Raw genomic sequence first — 20,900 nt, forward strand, 5'->3', positions numbered from 1 at the left:
ACAGTTTGCAAGACCTCCCTAATTTAAGATGTACCATTGCAACACCATATTTTGGACCACATGAGGATATAGGCAAACAGACTAGTAATTTGTATAATACATCTGTTGTGAAATTCACTACTTCTTTTACATCTGACTGTCACAGAGTTAGGGATATCATTGGTAAATTTTGGACTGTCTTTCAAATAAATGATGACATTAAGAACATTGTTGGTGACACTCCGAAGTTTCAGTATAGGAACAGAAAGAATCTTAAGAGGATGTTATGCTATACTAATGGGACCAACACCAATATAGATTCAGGTAATACTAAGCCCTGTGGCAAGTGCAATTTTTGTGTATATATAGATACCAATCCAACTTTTATACATCCTGATACAGGAAAAATTTTTAGGACCACCACTATAGCTAATTGCATGACCTGCAATATAGTGCATCTTGCGGTATGCCAAGTATGTACTAGTTTTTATGTAGGCAAAACTAATCGCAAGTTCAGAGATCGTATCAGAGAACATATTTATAATATTAGGAAAGGGTCCCCCAACAATGCCTTAGCTAAACATGTAGAGGATAATGATCCATCACATAACTTTCTCTTTAGAGTATTGGAAGTTATACCTACCAATGTGAGAGGGGGAGATATTAGAAACCGTACTGAAGATAGGGAAAGTGACTGGATTATACGCCTAAGGGCAGACAATGGGGCAGGTTTGAATGAGAGAGTATCCATTAAACCTAAGTTAAGAAAGCGAAGGAAAATTAAGTAAGATGTTCAATTAAGTAAGAATGTTTAATACCGGGCATATATACACATATATATACTTATATTTATATTAATTATACAAGAATATGTATATATATTTATTTATATATGCTCTACATGAGTTATATGTTTTTAGATTCTCAATTTACATGTTCATAGTTTCGATATTATGCACAAAGCTTTTAGTAGTTTTTAAAAATAAATAAAAATATTTATAGAAAAATACTTTTTGAATAATATAGATTAATTAAATTAATTTAATTTTGTTTACATATCATTATATATCTATTCATTTATTTATATATATTTTTAAGTATTTACAGAGGAATTATAGGACTGCATTAGATGACTTGTTACTCATCATTATGAGATTTGAGTAAAATGGGACCTTTTACATAGAAAAAATATATATATGTTCCATCAGTATACTTTTAATAATTTATATTTGTATATTTTGATATTCATGCAGGAACTATAAGATGTTATATTATCACCATGAAATTATTTGTATATATGTATATATATATATATATATATATTTTTATATATATATTTGTCTTTTTATACACACAGCTGTCACATATTTTTATTGCATATATTCTGATATTTTAAATATGTAATGAGATGAGTTTTTAATTAAATGCCAGACCTAAATATATGGCAGTTAAGCTAAATGTATTACTATCGAACAGACCTGAAGAAGCTATTTACAGCGAAAGCGCTTGTCTAATAAAATTTTCATTCATCTATAACCTCAGCGTTTATATTCCTGTCTGCACGTTTATACTTTTGACTGAACGAGTGGTTCACTGGTTTATTGGATTCTGAATACCATCATACTCTCTGGGATTTACTCTCTGCTTCGCTCTGTGCCATTTGTGTCCTTTTGATTATTTTATTGCTGTTTGGCTAAGGAGCGTTAATCGTAAAGGTGGCTGTTACCTTGTCCTGACTTTACATTTTAAACCTAGTAATTACTTTTCTTTCAAGACAATACAAAAACTTCTAGCTCTAAACATTGTGTCTGTTTCTGCATTGAAACTGAGAGATAACATCTCTTGTTTATGGTCCAGCTATAAAGTAACTTAACCAACTACTCTTGAGTTTTGCAAGTTAATATTCTATGTCCCAGCAGGGTATGCTGTGGTTATATTCTTGAAGCTCAGTACATAACATACCATTCTATATAAATCATATCAATATTCACAAATGACATAAAATTATTTACAACATTCCAGATAGCTGGGCTTACAGCATGACAAATAACTATAAAACTAATATATCCTTGTTCATTCTGCTTATCTGTCTCATCCAGCTAATATAAGAACCATCCCCCAGATTTCAGGTCATTATGTGGAAATCATTCAAACACAACTGTAGCACAACAGTGATATGAAGCCTCCAGTCCCTAGCACCACAGCAGTCTAGTGGATAAAACTGCATGCACATGTGGCAGCCCAGGGTTCACAATGTCTGTAAATTAGTCATGTGTTCTGCTCCAGAACCTTACTCCTGGACTGAAATAGCATGGTGGAATAATTCAAAGACAGTTCTGATGTGCTTTCTGAAAAAAGTAGTGGGACCGAATGTTATATTTTGAGGTGTATATCAACTGCTGTCTAGGGAAGCAGGGAGCAGTTATGTCTGCAAAGGTGTGTGTGTGTGTGTGTGTGTGTGTGTGTGTGTGTGTGTGTGTGTGTGTGTGTGTGTGTGTGTGTGTGTGTGTGTGTGTGTGTGTGTGTGTGTGTGTGTGTGTGTGTGTGTGTGTGTGTGTGTGGGTTTGTGTGTGCGTTTTTGTAGGCATCTGTGCAACAACACTGTATTGGTAGTGAGGGGGAATACTTACACACTTGTTACAACTGTATTAGGTGTTTGATTCAGAGACATGTAAATTAATCCACAATGAGCTTCTGCCTTTGGCTCTGTGTGACTCATCCATGTCTCTGAATGACTGGTTATTTCTGTAGAACTACTAGAGGACAACAATGAAGTGCTGCTAGAACTAAGCAGCTAATTTATTTGAATAGCCCAGATGGTTTCTATATGCAGCACTTGCTCTTTTTTACTGTGTTATTGATTTTGTACTGCAGCCTAGGTGTGAATGTTTTTGCACTAAGTAAATAGCTTTAGTTATGTTTTATATTTTTATTTTATTTTCTACAATATTTTCTTGTTTGTTTTAATACTATTCTAACATATAATATTTGTAAAACTTTAAAATAAATTATTGGTTTCCTTTTCATTATTAAAATAGTACCACAAACTTAACTGATACCATGAAAAATGTTTAATAACTGTAGAGTAGAAAACTACCTACAAATTCTCTCATTCAGAAAAAATATGGAAATACATAAAGTTCTGTTTCATACACAGCGTATACAAATAATATGATCATCACATTCATTGATGTGATTGAAAACTGCAACTTAAAGTAAAGGAAGGGAAAGAGAAACAAGAAAAAGATAAATGGAATATGTGAGGGTCTAGTTTACGTGATATATAAAATAACTTGTTTTGTAAGATTAAGGAACACAGCTTTGTGACTTGTGTTTTTTCCATTCATTATGATATTCTTTATCTAATCTTGTACACATTCCCACCCAAACCCACTTGCCAGGCACACAGCTATTCAAACTTTATGCCCTTGATAATTACCACACTCGATAAAGAGGGCATTATTTCTTTCCCCACACAAGCACACCATCAAACAAACTGCTATTTACTAGTGTCTACCATCTGTATATACTACAAAAACTCCATATTTAATCATACTTTTTATTTTATCTTATTGAAAGACAAATGGAATTCAGACCACATCTTATGGCCGAACTATATGCCATAATGCAAATTGTTGTTTTTAGCCTTCAGATTACTAACTACAAGTACAGTCAGTTTGTTTTGCTTTTTATTCTTTAACTATATTTTGTAGTGACAGATTCCTTGGTTGTTCCACCCAAATACACACACACACACACACACACACACACACACACACACACACACACACACACACACACACACACACACACACACACACTGTGGCACAGAGAATTGTTAAATGCCAAAAATAAGTTTTTTTTTTTTTTTACTGTTTTTATGTAAAAATACTTTTTTCTGCATAGTGGATATTTAAATTATGTAAATATTTTTTTACCATTCTGACATGAAAAATAATGCTTTTTCATGGGATCTTCAATTCAGTTGAGTGTGTGAAATTAAATTGTGAGGGGGATAGAGAGAGTTTGCTTGCTATTAAGGTGGAGCTGTGTAGACATTAAATGACTGAAAGTACCTACTGCAGGGAATTTAGCCCTTCAAGGCAGAGATGTTGATCTCTCGCTGCAGACAAAGTACTTTGTGAATGAGCTGTTTGCTTCTCAGTGCACAAGAAATATTTTTATGGAAGAGAATTACTTGGAAAAGCCACTTGCCTCTCAGTACAGAGGAAAGATTACATGTTAAGAGATGTTTTCCTTTTTACTTAGAAGAAATATTACATGGATGAAAGATTTGCTTCGTGACATAAAGGAGGAATCTTTGTAAGAGTGAAAACTCTTGCTGAACACCATTTTAAGAGCTGAACTGAGATAGAAACTTACAAGGCCAGTGTAAGACTTTTCTAAAACAGTTCTGAAATACAGTTTTACTTACTTCCCGGGATTCAATAACACCTACACTAAGTGTGGACCATTCTCGTGAACAGACAACACAGACATAATTCACACCTTCTTCCTCCTAATTTTAGTTTTCCTATTGATATTCTTGCAGCTTTAAATACTGACAAGGATTCATAAAGGTTACCGCAAAGTGGAGAATACTTGAGTACTTAGTGTAATCTTTCTGAGTGACTAGAAAGCACAAAAAATGTGATATGAATGTTCTTGAATAGATGTTATGTACACTTAGTCTAGGCTTTATTGAATTTGGCCTACTGTTGGATTTAGACCTATCACAGTAAATAAAGTCAACAGAACTTCTGTATCTAGTCTGTTACTTTAAAAAAAGACTATTCCTTTGGAGAGTGTATATTGGTGCAAGAATAGTTATCTTGCATACCTTCCAACTGTGCCGAATTACTTGGTTTTTACTGAGTTTTGGGGTTCAAATGAAGGGGTGCCACGATTCCTGAGTGGCACCCTTTCATTTCTGATTTTTTTCTTTTGTTTTTAATTTTTCGAGCTGTTAGAGATGATGTCATCCCATGCATGATGATGTTAGCTCTGTCAGGGCTACCAGCCTGTCAGAATTGAGCTCAAGGAGCTGAGGCATTTCTGACTAGCCTGACTGCTCAAATGTGAGTGCTGGGAACAGCAACAAACAGTTGCTGGTACAGGATCTTCATTACTGAGTGGGAATGAATTGCTGGTGCAGGATCAGAACACAATTGCTGGTTGCTGTCTTTATTAGTGGAATGAATAGTGTGGGAGCAGCAATTCGAATGAAGAGGTGAATCAGGCCTTATCCCAGGCCGGGAACAAAAAGGTTGTAGTGATTTATTGTCAGATTTCAGTGAGATGACTGTCCCCTCTCATAGGTGGAGAGAATGGACTGATTGGAGAAGGCAGAGGACACATTTCTTTGCAAGGGGTCACATAGAAATTACAAAAAAAAATGTCAGTGCAGTTCACCATGAAAAATAAGTTAGAGGTAAGAAGGTACAGTGAATAAAAAAAATATAATGACAAAACAGCAGCAGAAAGGTGAAGCAGGACTTGTGAAAGATAAGATTAGAAGTGAAAGAAAGAAAAGTCAGAGAAAAGATTGTGTGACTACACAGTGTCTGTGCGTAGTGCAGAATAAGTGTGTTTCATGTTTAAGTTGCTGATACTACAAATTTTTTGTATCTACTTATGAGGTTATTCAGTGTTAAAGGGGATAGTGAAGCTGAGCTTGCTTTTTTCCCTGGATTTGCCAAATGTGAGCTATTAGAAAGTTAAGGATTTTAGCTGCTTATTGTGTTAATACAATGTGAGAAGTATGAGTATGCCTTGACTGCAGCTGTTGTATTCATTTATACAGGAAGGGCATTAGTAAAATTTAACAAAAAATGTTCGGGCCACTCACCATTTCTGAGAAATATATTATTAAAATTAGTACAAACATGAGGTCAAGGCTAAGACAGATCTACATATTCTTCTGTGTTTTCACATGAACACTTGAGCACCTAAATAGTTTTCATGTCCCCATAGTTAGGAGTAGTGCTGAACCAATTCATGTGTGGGTACCTAGTTTACCACTAGCCTTTGTTTTATCTTTATTTTATATCGCAGAAAGATGTGAAACTGTCCCTTAAAGTGCTCCGCAACACCAAAATGTTTTTTTTTTATTTATTATATACAAAATAATATAATCTGCCAATGAAGTTAAATTGGTATAGTAATCTAGAAGAGTTAAGTGTTCATGGCTGGGAATTTAACTTCTTTATGATTAAGGAGTGTATATGTTCAGAGTGAGTGACAAGTCTGTTAGCCATGAGTTGAGGCAGCTGTGTCTAATTTACACACACACACACACACACACACACACACACACACACACACACACACACACACACACACAAAGTTTGAAGGGTTGGAGTTATGTTTTGTTTGTGCTTCCTATGACTATTTGTCAGGGTACCTGCATGCTGGACATCATTTATGATGGTTACAATGGTTTAAAAATAGACAAAAGGTGTGCTTCAGTCTGTAAGCTTAGCTACCCGATCTACTTGTTTGACCATGGTAAATGCATTATAAACTATATATATCTTCTCTTCTGGTATTGGTAGAGGTAAATTTTGCGCTGGAGAAGTGAGAATGTACATATTAATCATATTGAGAAATGCTGACGTTCACAGGAACCTATGTTGCTTGTAATCAGTGGAAATATTGGGTCTTTTGGGGTGCTGAATAGAGGAGTACAGTAACTAGAGGAGACTAAGATTTCTGTAAAAGATGAGACTGGCTGCTTTTGGTTGGCTGACTTTTTGGTAATTCTAGCAACTTTACAAAATTATACAAGCAATGCTTAAAATGTGTCCCTCGTTTTTGACCTTTTGTCCCCCCCCCAAAAAAAAATGAAATTGAAAATAAGTGTGAGAAGCTGTGCAAGATGCCTATGGCTTACACTACTGTCATTCTATTTATAGTGTGGGTGTGGAAGTATACTTTTATGATGGAAATGTTCTGAGTTGGGCAGTTTTGAAATTTATTTATTTATTTATTTTTATTTATCATTTGTTGACCGGGAAAGTCCGACTAGGTTCCACAGAGCCTGTGTTCAGAGGAGGCCCGGGGAGAAATGCTCCAGATGCATGTCTTTGGAATTGAAATTATTGGTTCATGCATTTTGTTTCATTTGTACAGTACAGCCTACTGGAAAAATGTATACATTTAAAATGTGATCTGTCTAACAAGTGTGTTGTATTATCCAAAGTCACAAGGAGTATAATTTAATAAAGTCTGGAAGGTGCATCAAAGAAAAAACACATGTATGTTTCTTGTTTTGTGTGCAAGGGGCCAATGATTTGAAAACAGCCCTAAGGTAATCTTTATCCACCACTGGCCAGATGCATTTTCTTTGGATGTGGTGTGGGTTTCAATGCTGTTTCAATTAATGTGAGATTCAAGGGCAGAGAAGTTTTAATGCCAAGTCTATTTTCATTGTGAGACAGTATTGCTTTGTTTACCAGATGTCTATTAGTGTTTGTGCATTGTTGTGCTGTAAAATGTAAAAATAAAATCCAAATAATCATTGTAGAAGTAAAGCAGTATGCACACATTAGTGTATGGTAAATGGGGTGAAATAGCCAGGTAATGGGACATTGAAATGGCTGCAGGGGGACACTGGTGCCAGATTTTGGTTGTCTGTTCTTCAGTTTGCGTTTGAAAGTTGGTATCGTACAATTCCACTGGAGTGAGTGGGGTCACGTAATTATGTATGCAAATTAGATGTTAATCCACGTACAGATCTGTGCCTGTTTTTCATGGGCCTTGTCCAGATTTTTGATGTTTCCAAGTTGATAGGTATTTTATCTTGATATGTATGTATGTATATATATATCTATATATATATATATATATATATATATATATATATATATATATATATATATATATATATTGATATGAACACACACATAAACATAAACATATATAACTATATATATATATATATATATATATATATATATATACATATACACACACACACACACACACACACACACACACACACACACACACACACACATATATATATATATATATATATATATATATGTTTACTTTTAAAATATCGAAATTTAAAACAAAAACGGTACTTAACAGTGAACTAATTCGCCGAAAGTACAAATTACCTAACAGTCCTAATGTTGAAAATCAGTTGTTAATGCTGAAAATGTCGAACGTGACATTTTATGGCACTTACCAAATCAAAATGAAACAAACTAAATAACAAAAAGAACAGCTTGCTGTAAAATCCACACATTTTTATTTTGTAAGCACTTTCGTGCAAGTACAATGCTTGCACTTCATCAGACAAACTACAATCCCAAAAGCCAATACTTATATACAGTTATAAATCAAATTAATTACTTATTAAACTGATATCAGTTATTTAAAGGCACATATCACTATTTTATAATATAAATGCTGAACCATTTTATACTCAAAATCCTTTACCTAAGAAACTGTATCATAAAAATAATAAATTCTAAAATCTATAAAATTCATAATTATTAACCTCATAAAACCAGTACATTTCTAATATAATGCATTATTTCATTAAATAAGATTTACAAAATATATAAAAATAAATGTGCTATGTAAGCCAAATTCATATATACAATATTGTTAAATATTAAATATTAAATATTAGATATGCGATACCCTTCACCTATCCAAAGCTTTCAATTTAAGAATGCATTTAATACAGCTATACTCATTAAGGCCTGGAAACATATATGCATTGGTGTTAATTTGCCATATGAGCTCTTTTTCTTCCAGTTTTAATTGTCAAGGGCTTCATCTAATGTCCTTACCAACACATACTGCAATAACATACTTAAATTTATGTAATGGATATTCCAATATATGCCTAGCTAGTGTGTTGGTAGTGGTCCCCTTATTAATATGGTACTGATGTTCATATATCCTTTGTTTAAAGGCTCTTTCTGTTTTACCAATATAATAACTTGGGCACAGTTGGCATAGTGCAGCATACACTACATCAACTGTGTCACAGTTAAACTCCCCATGAATATGATATTCATATGGCAAATTAATACCAATCCATATATGTTTCCAGGTCTTAATGAGTATAGCTCTATTAAATGCATTCTTAAATTGAAAGCGTTGGATAAGTGAAGGGTATTGTATATCTAATATTTAATATTTAACAATATTGTATATATGAATTTGGCTTAAACAGCGTGTTTATTTTTATAAATGTTGTAAATCTTATTTAATGAAATAATGCATTATATTAGAACCGTACTGGTTTTATGAAGTTAATAATTATGAATTTTATGGATTTTAGAATTTATTATGTTTGTGATACAGTTTCTTAGGTAAAGGATTTTGAGCATAAAATGGTTCAGCATTTATTATAAAATAGTGATATATGCCTTTAAATAACTGATATCAATTTAATAAATAATTAATTTGATTTACAACTGTATATAAGTATTGGCTTTTGGGATTGTAGCTTGTCTGAAATAGTGTAAGCATTGTACTTGCACAAAAGTGCTTACAAAATAAACGTGTGTGGATTTTACAGCAAGCTGTTTTTTTTGTTATCTATTTTATGGTACTTAACAGCAATTCCACCCTTGTCGTACCTACCTAACTAGTACACCTAACATCCCATTTATGCAGGGGGGCAAGCCCCCCTGCACCCCCCACACACCCAATAACTATATATTCCAACTCCGAGATTGCACTACAGTGAGGAAAGGGATGTATTTCCCTAACCGCACTGTACCGCGATCCCTGTATATCCCTTTGAACACTCATATTTGCAAATGCACAGTACATTCACAAATATAACATTCAGTTATGTAGCTTGCACACATATGAACTATTTGAACATCTCTAGTTCGAACAGTTCATAGTCGTACAATGCTAGGTCAATATTTTAATAGTAAACCATGTATATAGAAAATTAGAATTGGGAAGTCCACCTTTACAAAAAGGCCACTCACAAGTGGAGTCCCTCAGGGATCAGTCCTTGGACCACTTCTTTTTGGCATTTACTTCTCAGAAGTCAAGGCCAAGGTCAGTGGTCTCTGGCTGACTAAATTTGCAGATGATTGCAAATTAGGAGCTGCCACTGAATCTCACACTGACACAAATGTTCTCCAAGAGGGGCTGACACAGACAAACAACTGGTGTCACAGTCATGGACTAAAACTAAATCCCAAGAAATGCTTAATAGTATCCTTTGGGAAGTCACCCATCCCTGGTAACTATCATACTGACAATACAGCCCTTAGAGTTGACCCAGTAGTCAGGGACTTAGGGACACACATAAATAATAATCTAGCCTTTGATCACCATGTCTACAGTGGTGAGGAAATCATTCTATGTTATGCAACTTATAAAGAAAGGTATGGCATCTAAAGCCCAAGGAAGTCATTGTTCCACTGTATTCAGCATTCATCAGACCTATCATTGAGTACAATGCCCCTTTGGTATGTACCTAACCAGGCATAATCAACAACTGGAACATCCACAGACGCTCCTCACTAAAAGAATACAGGGCAATCTCTAGGCCCTATTCCTGTATTCTGTCTCCTACAGGCTTTTAATGGGAGATCTATGCCTGGCATACAGGGCATTGTCAGACCCTACTCTGATGGACCTCCTGCATATCCACAAAACAAACAGTACCAGAATTACCCATTCTAAAATCTTAAACCTTGCCTGTGATATAAATAGGACCTGCTAGAGAGATAGGTCAGAGACTACCCTGTCTATGGAACAGGCTCCCCATCCATGTGAAGCAGAGTTCCTCCCTAATATAATTCAAGAGCAACTTGGACAATTTGATGGGAAACTGGAAATGCATCCCTGGTTTGGCACCTACGTCTCTGATGGAAACAGGTAACCTGTAAATGGTTCATCTCCCAGGCCCATGCTTACACTTATCAAGTATATCAGAACTTGTCAGAGATTTGGGATGCATGGTTAGGCTTAAAAAGGCTCTTGTGGTCATTAGCCTAGTAAACACCTATGAACCTATAATATACATATTTTGTATATATATATATATATATATATATATATAGATAGATAGATAGATATAGATGTGTGTATATATATATATATATATATATATATATAGATAGATAGATAGATATAGATGTGTATATATATATATAGATAGATATAGATGTGTGTATATATATATATATATATATATATGTGTGTGTGTGTATGTCTTTCTCTCCCTACACACACACACACACACACACACACACACACACACACACATATATATATATATATATATATATATATATATATATATATATATGTATATGTATATATATAAGCCTAGTAAACACCTATGAACCTATATATATATATATATATATATATATATATATATATATATATATATATATATAAGCCTAGTAAACACCTATGAACCTATATATATATATATATATATATATATATATATATATATATATATATATATATATATATATATATATATATATATATATATATATATATATATATACATATATATATATATATCTTGAAAAAGATTGAAAGACTCAAAGAGTCAAATCTTTATCAACTAAATGAAAACTCCAGCCAAGCTAGAACTTCCACTGAGTGACCTCCCAATCCTCTTGTATCAGAGGCACATGGGATATATGCAAATGACCCATATGAACATCAGGTGTTTCAGCTATATAGCGATTCTGAATGCCCATGACTTATTTCTTTTGAAGTCGTTTCATTGGATAATTTCTGGCCAATAAAGCCAAACCCTCTAGCTGTGGATATGCATATTTGGCCTTATTATGACCTTATCAGCACAGCACAAGCAGAGTGTTTGACTAAGCATAAGAAACACAGGGCTGTTATACCCAGCTAATGTCCATTACCATTAGGGTGACTGCAAAATATCCCAAATAACAAACTAAAACAAAGAGTGAGAAGGTCACACAGAAAAAACAATCAGTAACAACTAAATAAAAATTCCAGCCAAGGTAGAACTTCCAATGAGTGACCTTTCAAATCTACTGTATCAGAGGCACATGAGATATATGTAAATGACCCATATGAACATCAGTTGTTTCAGCTATATGTTGATTCTGAATGCCCATGACTTGTTTCTTTTGAAGTTGTTTCAATGGACAATTTCAGGCCAATAAAGGCAAACCACACAAGCAGTGAATATGCATACTTTGGCCTTATTATGACCTGATCAGAGCAGCACAAGCAGTGTGTGTGACTAAGCATAAGAAACACAAGGCTGTTATACCCAGCTGATGTCCATAAGCACTAGGATGACTGCAAAATATCCCAACTAACAAACTAAAACAAAATGTAAGAAGGTCACACAGAAAAAATAATTAGTAAAAATAAATGAAAAGTCCAGCCAAGCTAGAACTTCCACTGAGTGACTTCTGAAACCTCTTGTATCAGAAACACATGGGATATATGTAAATGACCCATATGAACATAATGTGTTTCAGCTACATGGCGATTTTGAATGCTCATGACTTATTCATTTTGAAGTTTTTTTCAATGGACAATTTCAGGCCAATAAAGCCGAACCCCACTAGCTGTGAAAATGCATATTTCTGCCTTATTATGACCTCATCTGCACAGCACAAGCAGAGTGTTTGACTAAGCATAAGAAACACAGGGCTGTTATACCTAACTGATATCCATTACCATTAGGGTCACTGCAAAATAGCCCAACTAATAACCTAAAACAAAGAGTGAAAAGGTCACACAGAAAAAACAATCAGTAACAACTGAATGAAAACACCAGCCAAGCTTGAACTTCCACTGAGAGGTCTCTCAAACCTCTTGTATCACAGGTACGTGGGATATATGCTTCTGATACTAAAATTAAACACTCTGCCTGTGCTGTGCAAATGAGGTCATAATAAGGCTGAAATATGTGTATTCACAGCTAGTGGGGTTTGGCTTTATTGGCCTGAAATTGTCCATTGAAACGACTTCAAAAGAAATAAGTCATGAGCATTCAGAATCGCCATATAGCTGAAACACCTGATGTTCATATGGGTCATTTACATACATCCCATGTGCCTCTGATACAAGAGGCTTGAGAGGTCACTCAGTGGAAGTTCTAGCTTGGCTGGAGTTTTCATTTAGTTGTTACTGATTGTTTTTTCTGTGTGATCTTCTCACTCTTTGTTTTAGCATAGCCAAATCTTGTAATAACTTGTCACCTACTACGCAACAAGTTCCTCACTACCAACATTTCAAGTACCTGCTTAAAGAACATCTTTCCAAATCTTGGTTACACTCTTTTTTTCTGGCCTACCTAATTTTTATTCTGTATTAACTCCTTGTATTCATCCACAAATTCTCTTTGTACTCACCTTGACCACAAGAAAAAGTGTTTTCTTAAGTCCTTACGTACTTATACCAGAAAAACCATTTATCTAATTATGGATTCTCTAATATTTGCAATTTCCATAAAGTATATTATTTTTAATATTTTCTTGCTGTTTTTATGTTTGTATCTAAAGTTGTACACTATACTGCCTTGTAAGTATTCCCGTATCAACTCTGTATTTTAATAATCTGTAGAGAAGTTTATTTTCTTTTCAATGTTTTGTCTTGTATTCAGTATAATTTTTGTGGAGCTTTTCTCCCCAGGCCTCTGCTGAAAATGGGTAATCTTTACCCATTCGGGCTATCCTGGTTACCAAATATCAAATAAATAAATAGGTAAATAAATAAATAAATAAGAGAGTCCAACATTTCTAGAAAACTCTAAATACAGAAATAAGACCAAATTCCTGACAGGTAAATTGAAAATGAAAATTCCCTCATCAATATCTTAAAAATGACCTCTAAGTGTTGTGGTTAGGGCTAGGAAGATAACAATCCTTTATGTCCAAGGGTCAAGATTACATTTTTTAAAAGAGTAAGATTTTATGTTTTTTTTTTTTTTTTGGGGGGGGGGCAGGGAAAAAAGCTCTAAGTATGATAAAATCTGGAAACATTTCCTAGAAATTGTTGAATAATGGCAAAAGCTCCCTGTAACTAATATTCTAGAGTATGTAACTTATGTGACTAGTAGTTATGTTATAGCTTGCAGTGGTCATATTCTTTATCATTCTTTTTTATCTGCGACTACAAGACAAAATTTTTTTTGCAAGTGTAGAAAACCTTCTTCCTTCCAAATGGAGGTGTTGATCAGGCATTAGAAGATAATGGATACATCTGTCACAGAGAACTTGTTAATAATTGCCTGTCCTGTGGGAAACAGTTTGTTTTTGCTTTCCTCTTGTGGATTGCTGCCGATATTATCTTTTTTTTATATATAGTTTTACTTGATGATATTCTGCAAAATAGATAGGCATGGATGGAAAATGTCTGGTGTACTTAAAAATACAGGAATAAACGTCTTTAACATCTTCATAGTTTGCATGTCTCCTCTTGTTTGTATAGCAGCCTGATTAGAGGTAGGATTAAACAATTACCTGTATAGAGCTTGTAATCTTAGAGATGAGTTTTAACATCCTCTGGAAAACACAGGGCTTTCAAACATATTACTCTGAGCAACACTGTAGCTGAAGCAACTGCTGTAAAACAATGATACATTTGAATCATGCTCCCCTCAATAATATAGGGCCCATTTTTCTGTAGCTAGAGCCAACTTTTCAGAGCATTAGTTTGATTTCTTGAGCTATATTACCCATCTGATTAAGAATTTTTCCCTAGAAGTATGCCATATGTATCAGTTAATTAACAGGCCTGCTGGTAAAAACATCATACTACTTAAACTTGGGAAGGCAATTTAGATTCACTGTTTTTTTTTATCTCTGTGATGTCCCCACTCTGGGCCATTAATCAAGGAGCCTAATCCTCACCACTGACCCTGGAGTGGGATGTTCACTTGGAATACAAATGGCTACACTCACTATTCCCAGATGCAGACCTCTCAGCAGCAAGCACAATTTCCCATAACAGCACACAGGGAACACACTCAGCCCTGGGTCTGGATTTCTCTACATCTGTCTCTATCCATGTCCCCAATAAGACTCTCACTGGTACAGCTGTAGGGTTAGGTCCTCAGCCAAGTGTCCATGCCAAGTCCTCCAGCACCCTCTCTGTAAACCCAATGCTTTGTATCCCTGCCTCAAGTAGATGACACACACACACACACACACACACACACACACACACACACACACAGACACACACACACACACACACACACACACACACACACACACACACACACACACACACACACTGATATTTGATTTTCACAGCACACAAACACACCAGGGAAAGCCTGGCACAGATTTACTTGCTGATCCCCCTTTTGCCCAGACTATAAGGTAGTTATCACTGCCACCAGACACTGCAAAGCCAGCTATCTATGGGTCTTGCAAGGGTACCCAATTATACTGATTCAAATTAATATTAATACAAATGTTATTGCTGACCAGATAGCCAGGCTTCAGGAGTGGCCACAGTGTCACCAATAGATATAAGTACTCTCAAAGGTTAAAATATTCGCTAAAGGACCAGTCACAATGAAAATTTTAAATATATTTAATAATAAATAATAAATTATTATGATAATATGAAATATCTATTTACAGTAAACACCAGAGTTACATTCACAGGAAATATTAAAAATAACACAGCTGGAAAGATTCACAGAGTTACAGAAAAACAATGCTTAACTATTCTCACTATATTTTCCTGACTGACCAAGAGAATTACTGCTCCTACTTACTTAATAGTGCAAAGCAAGATGAAGTAGGTGAGGGATCCTTCTATGTCAGGTTCCAAAAAACAGACTACCCTGAGACTTCTGTCTCACCTAATATTAAAATATTATTTCTGTACAGACTGACATCACATACATCTGGTAATCTGACTGCTGGTTCCCATACAACCCCCCCCACCCCATTGCTAGAAACTGCCAGGATTTAGGACCTACATGTCAATAATACACACACAAGATAATTTCTCAGATGTGGTGCACTTTCTGGAAGTCATAAAACAATTACAAACTTCTACTCCTCCTCCTATGGAGACTAACAAAATATGATTCGTACAGACATTACTTCTCTGGCTTCATTCAAAACTGTGAGATAACATCCTTATGCCCTATGCCCAGTAATTTATAAGTTCATTGGTTCATAGGCTCATACTAGGCTATCTGCCCTAGGGAATTTATAAGCCTAGCCAGAGTGTGTTTGGCTTTCGTCACCCATTTTAAATTAATTTTGCTATGCCCTTTTTCGAGGTTAGTATACTCTGCCTCTGTCTAACAGTGACACTGAAGTGATACCCGGGGTAAACCTATGATCTCCTATCCACTCATCAAGATTCCTCTTGAAGAGAGTCAATGAGGGGCAGCATATGGCATCTGTTTGAGCCCCTTGATCCTCTTGGTGAGGTACTTTTGGGGTCTTTCCAGTTGCTGCAGGTGTCTGGTAAGGTACATCCCAAAAGGGGCATTGTACTCAATTATGGGCCTGATGAGGGATGAGTAAAGAGGCACAATGACCTTCCCTGATCTAGATGTGAATCCCTTCATGATTAGGTGGGCTATATAAAATGTTTTTCTAACCACTTTGGCCACGTGATTGTCAAATGAGAGATTGCTATCAACTTGGGTCCCCAGGTCCCTAATTACTTTTTCTGTACTTAATGGATTACCACCTATGTGGTAATTTGTGGGCACTTTGTTTTTGCCAAAGGGGATGACTATGCACTTTTTGGCATTTAGCTTGAGGCCATGGCTCTGGCACCAGTTGTCTGTTGCTATGAGGCCCTTTTGGAAGATTCTTGTGTCGGCTGGAGAGTCGATTATGGCGCCCAGTTTGCAGTCATCTGCAAATTTGGTCAGCCACAGTCCTTCCATGTTGGCCTGTACCTCCGAGAAATATATACTGAACAAGAGAGGTCCCAGGACTGAGCCTTGTGGGACGCCACTCGTAACTGGTTTGAGGTCTGACATGGCTCCAGCAATTCTAACCATGTGTGTTCTGTCCTTGAGCCAGTTTGCAACCCATCTAGTGACATATTTATATTTAAGCTGGTGAGCTCATCTATAATGTCCGAATGGGGTATTGTATCGAAGGCTTTTGCAAGGTCCAGGTAGGCTGCATGGACCACCTTCCCCTCGTCAATGGCCTTGGTGACTGTTTCAAAGAAATCGAACCAGGTTTAAGAGGCAGGATCTGCCCTTAACAAAGCCGAACTGGGTAGGATCCAGTGTCTGTAGGTCCCCAATATCTTTATTTATGAGGTCCATGATGATCCTTTCCATAGCTTTGCAGACCAAGCTAGTCAGGCTTATGGGGTGATAGATTCCAGGATCCGTTGAGGCACCACCTTTGTGGAGAGGGACCACCGTTGCTGTATGCCACTCTTTGGGTACATATCCTGTAGTAAGGCTGAGATTGAACAGTAGTTTTATGTTTGGGTTTAGCTCTTCTTGGAGTTCATGTAGGACGCAGCCTGGGACACCGTCTGGTCCCATTGATGCTGTGTTTTTTGCTTTGGAGAGGGCGGCTCTTACCTGAGCATCTGAGATGTCAGGGGGGCAACACTCTGCTGGGATAGATATTTGCCCTTTTGGTGGGGGGGGAGTTTGTGCTGAACCTGTCAGCTAGGATGTTGGCAATGTCTGTGGGTTTGGTTTATTTTTTGTCATTTTGGACTAATTCTGAGTATATCTGGGAATTCCCACCCAGGTTCCTAACATAACTAAAGAAAGCCTTGTGATTATCCTTAGTGTCCTGTGCAATTTTTCTCTCGAAGCTGGCCTTAGACGATTTTATGAGTGCCCGTAGTTTTTTGCTAATACTGATCAGAGATGCCTTCCCTTTTTGGGATTTTGCTCTATCATGTAGTAGCTTCCTCCTTCTATTGTATAGTTTGTTTATGGCTGGGGTCCACCAGACAGGACGTCTGCCTTTGGAGGACTGGGTCTTGGTTTTATTTGGGATTGCATGATCCATGCATTCCTGAAGGTGTTCACAAAATGCGTTTATAAAGGATTCTGCGGTCTGGCCATATTTTCCACAGGCCTGGGGGCTTTGAAGGATTCCACCTCAGTTTTGAGGAGTGTGAAATTTGCTTTAGAGAAGTTTTTCACTGTGGTTTTCTGGGCAGGGGGTGGGGACGGGATGTGAATATCCAGTGAGATTAGTTTATGGTCTGATCTTACCAGTGAGGGATACACTTCTGGTCTGGAGCATAGAGTCCCCATGTTGGTGATGATCAGGTCCAGTATGTTTTCCCCTCTTGTGGGAGTGGTAACAAGTTGTTCCATAGCATTTCAGTTTATAAATTCTAGGAACCTTTGGGCTAGGGTGTTGGAGCTAGAGTAATGTTCCCAGTCTATGTTTGGGTAGTTGAAGTCACCCAATATAATGGTGTTTGGAGAGACTTTCATATTTTCCATTGTTCTAAGGAAGGCTGAGTGAGGTTCCTGGGTTTGGGAGGGTGGTCTGTAGCAGGATATAAACCGGAAGGCAGTTTTACCCACTGTTAGTTGCACATGGATAGTCTCTGATGCTTCGTGCTGTGCCACCAACCTGGAGGTGTGGGTATATTTGACGAATATTGATACTCCCCCTCCTTTTGTGGTTCGGTCCAAGTTTTGGGGCCGAAAAGCATGGTATGAGGTATAACCTGGTAGTGCTGGGGTGCTCTCAGGAGCTTTGAACCAGGTTTCTGTTACTGCACATATATCGATGTTCTCCATGTTAAGGAGAGTTTCGAGTGCATGCATCTTGAGGTTTAGACTCCTAGCATTGAGTAGCATTACTCTTAGTTTCTTATCCCTTGTGATATCTATGTAGGTGGGTTTGTCTTTTGAGCCTTGGCTAAAAAAGGCACTATGGGGGTAGCAAGAGCCTTTGCCAATGTCCGAAAGCCCAGGGGTGACAGGTGCAAGCCATCCCTAGCGAAGCATCGTGGCTTGTCGAGCATGTCATCCCAGGCTGACAGGCATTGGATCCCCTTTGAATGACACCAATACTTAAGCCAGTTGTTGAAATTGATCATCTTGTCTTCATATTGTGGCATCATTCTTGGTGAGGGTAAGATGCTACTCAAGGTCAGGGTCATACCGGCCTGGGCTACATGCTCAGAGAGCTCCTCTATGTCTCTTTTCATGTAGTCCAGGGAGGTACATCTCAGGTCATTCACACCAGCATGGACAATGACTGAGTCATATCTGTACTTGCCTTGGAGTGACCTGAGAGCTTGTGTTATGTGGCGGATCCTAGCGCCCGACAGGCAGCTCATCGTGACCTTCTCCTTGTTCAGCCTGGTGAGCAGGACGTCAGTGTGCCTGACGATAGAGTCACCTATTACAAGTGTATCAGGTGTGTTGTTTAGCCTTAAGGGCTGTGACTGTTTGGCACACTGGCTTTGTGAGCTATGTGCTGCACGTGTTTTGTTTTGGGGTAGCGGTTGCTTGAGTGTCTGCTTTCGAGGTCTCTGCTGCTTAGGCAGATTTTTATTTAGAGCCTCCGAGTATGTTTTTGTGTGTTTATGTGTTTGATTTGCTGTCGTGGTACATCTATGTGAGACTTGAATTGTAGTGAGTGTGGTTTCCTTCTCCTCCTGACTGGTTACACCAGTACTGAGTTGAGAGACCTTAGCCTCCAGTTTGGCTATATGGTTGCATCTCTCACATGTGTTGGAATTTGTTGGGACGAGGAGAGAGTTGTCTGTGTACATGAGGCAGTTGTAACATTGCCTCAAGATTCCCAGATTCACCAGCTGGACCAGAGAGGAGATTGACAACTGACCTTTGGACATGCTAGAATAGTATTGGGAATTCCTTTATAATTGAAAAAAGGGCCAATGGGGAACAAGGTACTCAAGGGGAGTTTGTAAGGGTGTAGTGCGTTTATTTTTTAGTGCTGACTTAGTGAGCAAGTGCCAGGTAACTTAAATGCAATGTGTTACAGGTAACTTAAATGCAAAAACGACAAACAGTAACTTTCTTTCAAGTGAAACAAGGAAATAAATACAGTAAGCAATGCAGATATCACTAGGGATCCACAGAAGCGCTGAAAATCCAAGTTTTAGGTGGAATTAGCATTTCAGGGAAATAACAAGCAAACAAACAATAAGCATACAAACAAAGCTAGATTCAGCAGGCCTGGATGTAGTCTATGCTACAGCAAACAAGGTGTACCAATTTCAGTAAGAAACAGTTCAAATATGCAGGCACAATAAGCCTTTAACCAGAAATTCCTAGCTCAGAAGGGCGGAGTCCAGCCTCTCCTCCCACAAGAGTGCAGACCACGAACCCTCTTAATGTAAAATAACTGGCCTGAAGCCCAAGTGCTTAAACCAGAATTAATACACTTTTAGAATAACAGACACTTAATAATAACAACTATTATTATAATAAAATTAATTAATTAATTAATTACTATTAATATTATATTTAATTAATTAATATTAATATTATATTAATAATATTATAATAATATTAATTAATATTAATATAATAACTTAATAATTTCTTATTATTTTCCAAAGTTAGCTGGAACTGAGCTTAATCTCTTCTCTTCCAGTATTTTCTGTTTTTCATATATATATATATATATATATATATATATATATATATATATATATATATACATATATATTTAATTCAGTTACAATACAGTCAGGACTCACTGTTGGTATATTTTTAACACAAGCAACATTACAAATCCATTGTCAACACAGGCATCTGTACAAATCAGTTTGATATTCAAATAACATATAATTCTCTACTAAATTCCAACTATCTGTGCTGGCATATGTTACAGAGCAACTGCTCTACTTCTCCTGGCATAACTGGCAATTCCTCACATTGTCATATCTCTCTGCACTTTGAAGACTCAGGCTAGTTTTTTAACTGGCCCTTAAGAAATGTTGCTTGAGAGGAATGA

This window comes from Protopterus annectens, chromosome 1.part1, assembly GCF_019279795.1.
Source record: "Protopterus annectens isolate FY-2018-M chromosome 1.part1, PAN1.0, whole genome shotgun sequence".
NCBI classification, from domain to species: domain Eukaryota; kingdom Metazoa; phylum Chordata; order Ceratodontiformes; family Protopteridae; genus Protopterus; species Protopterus annectens.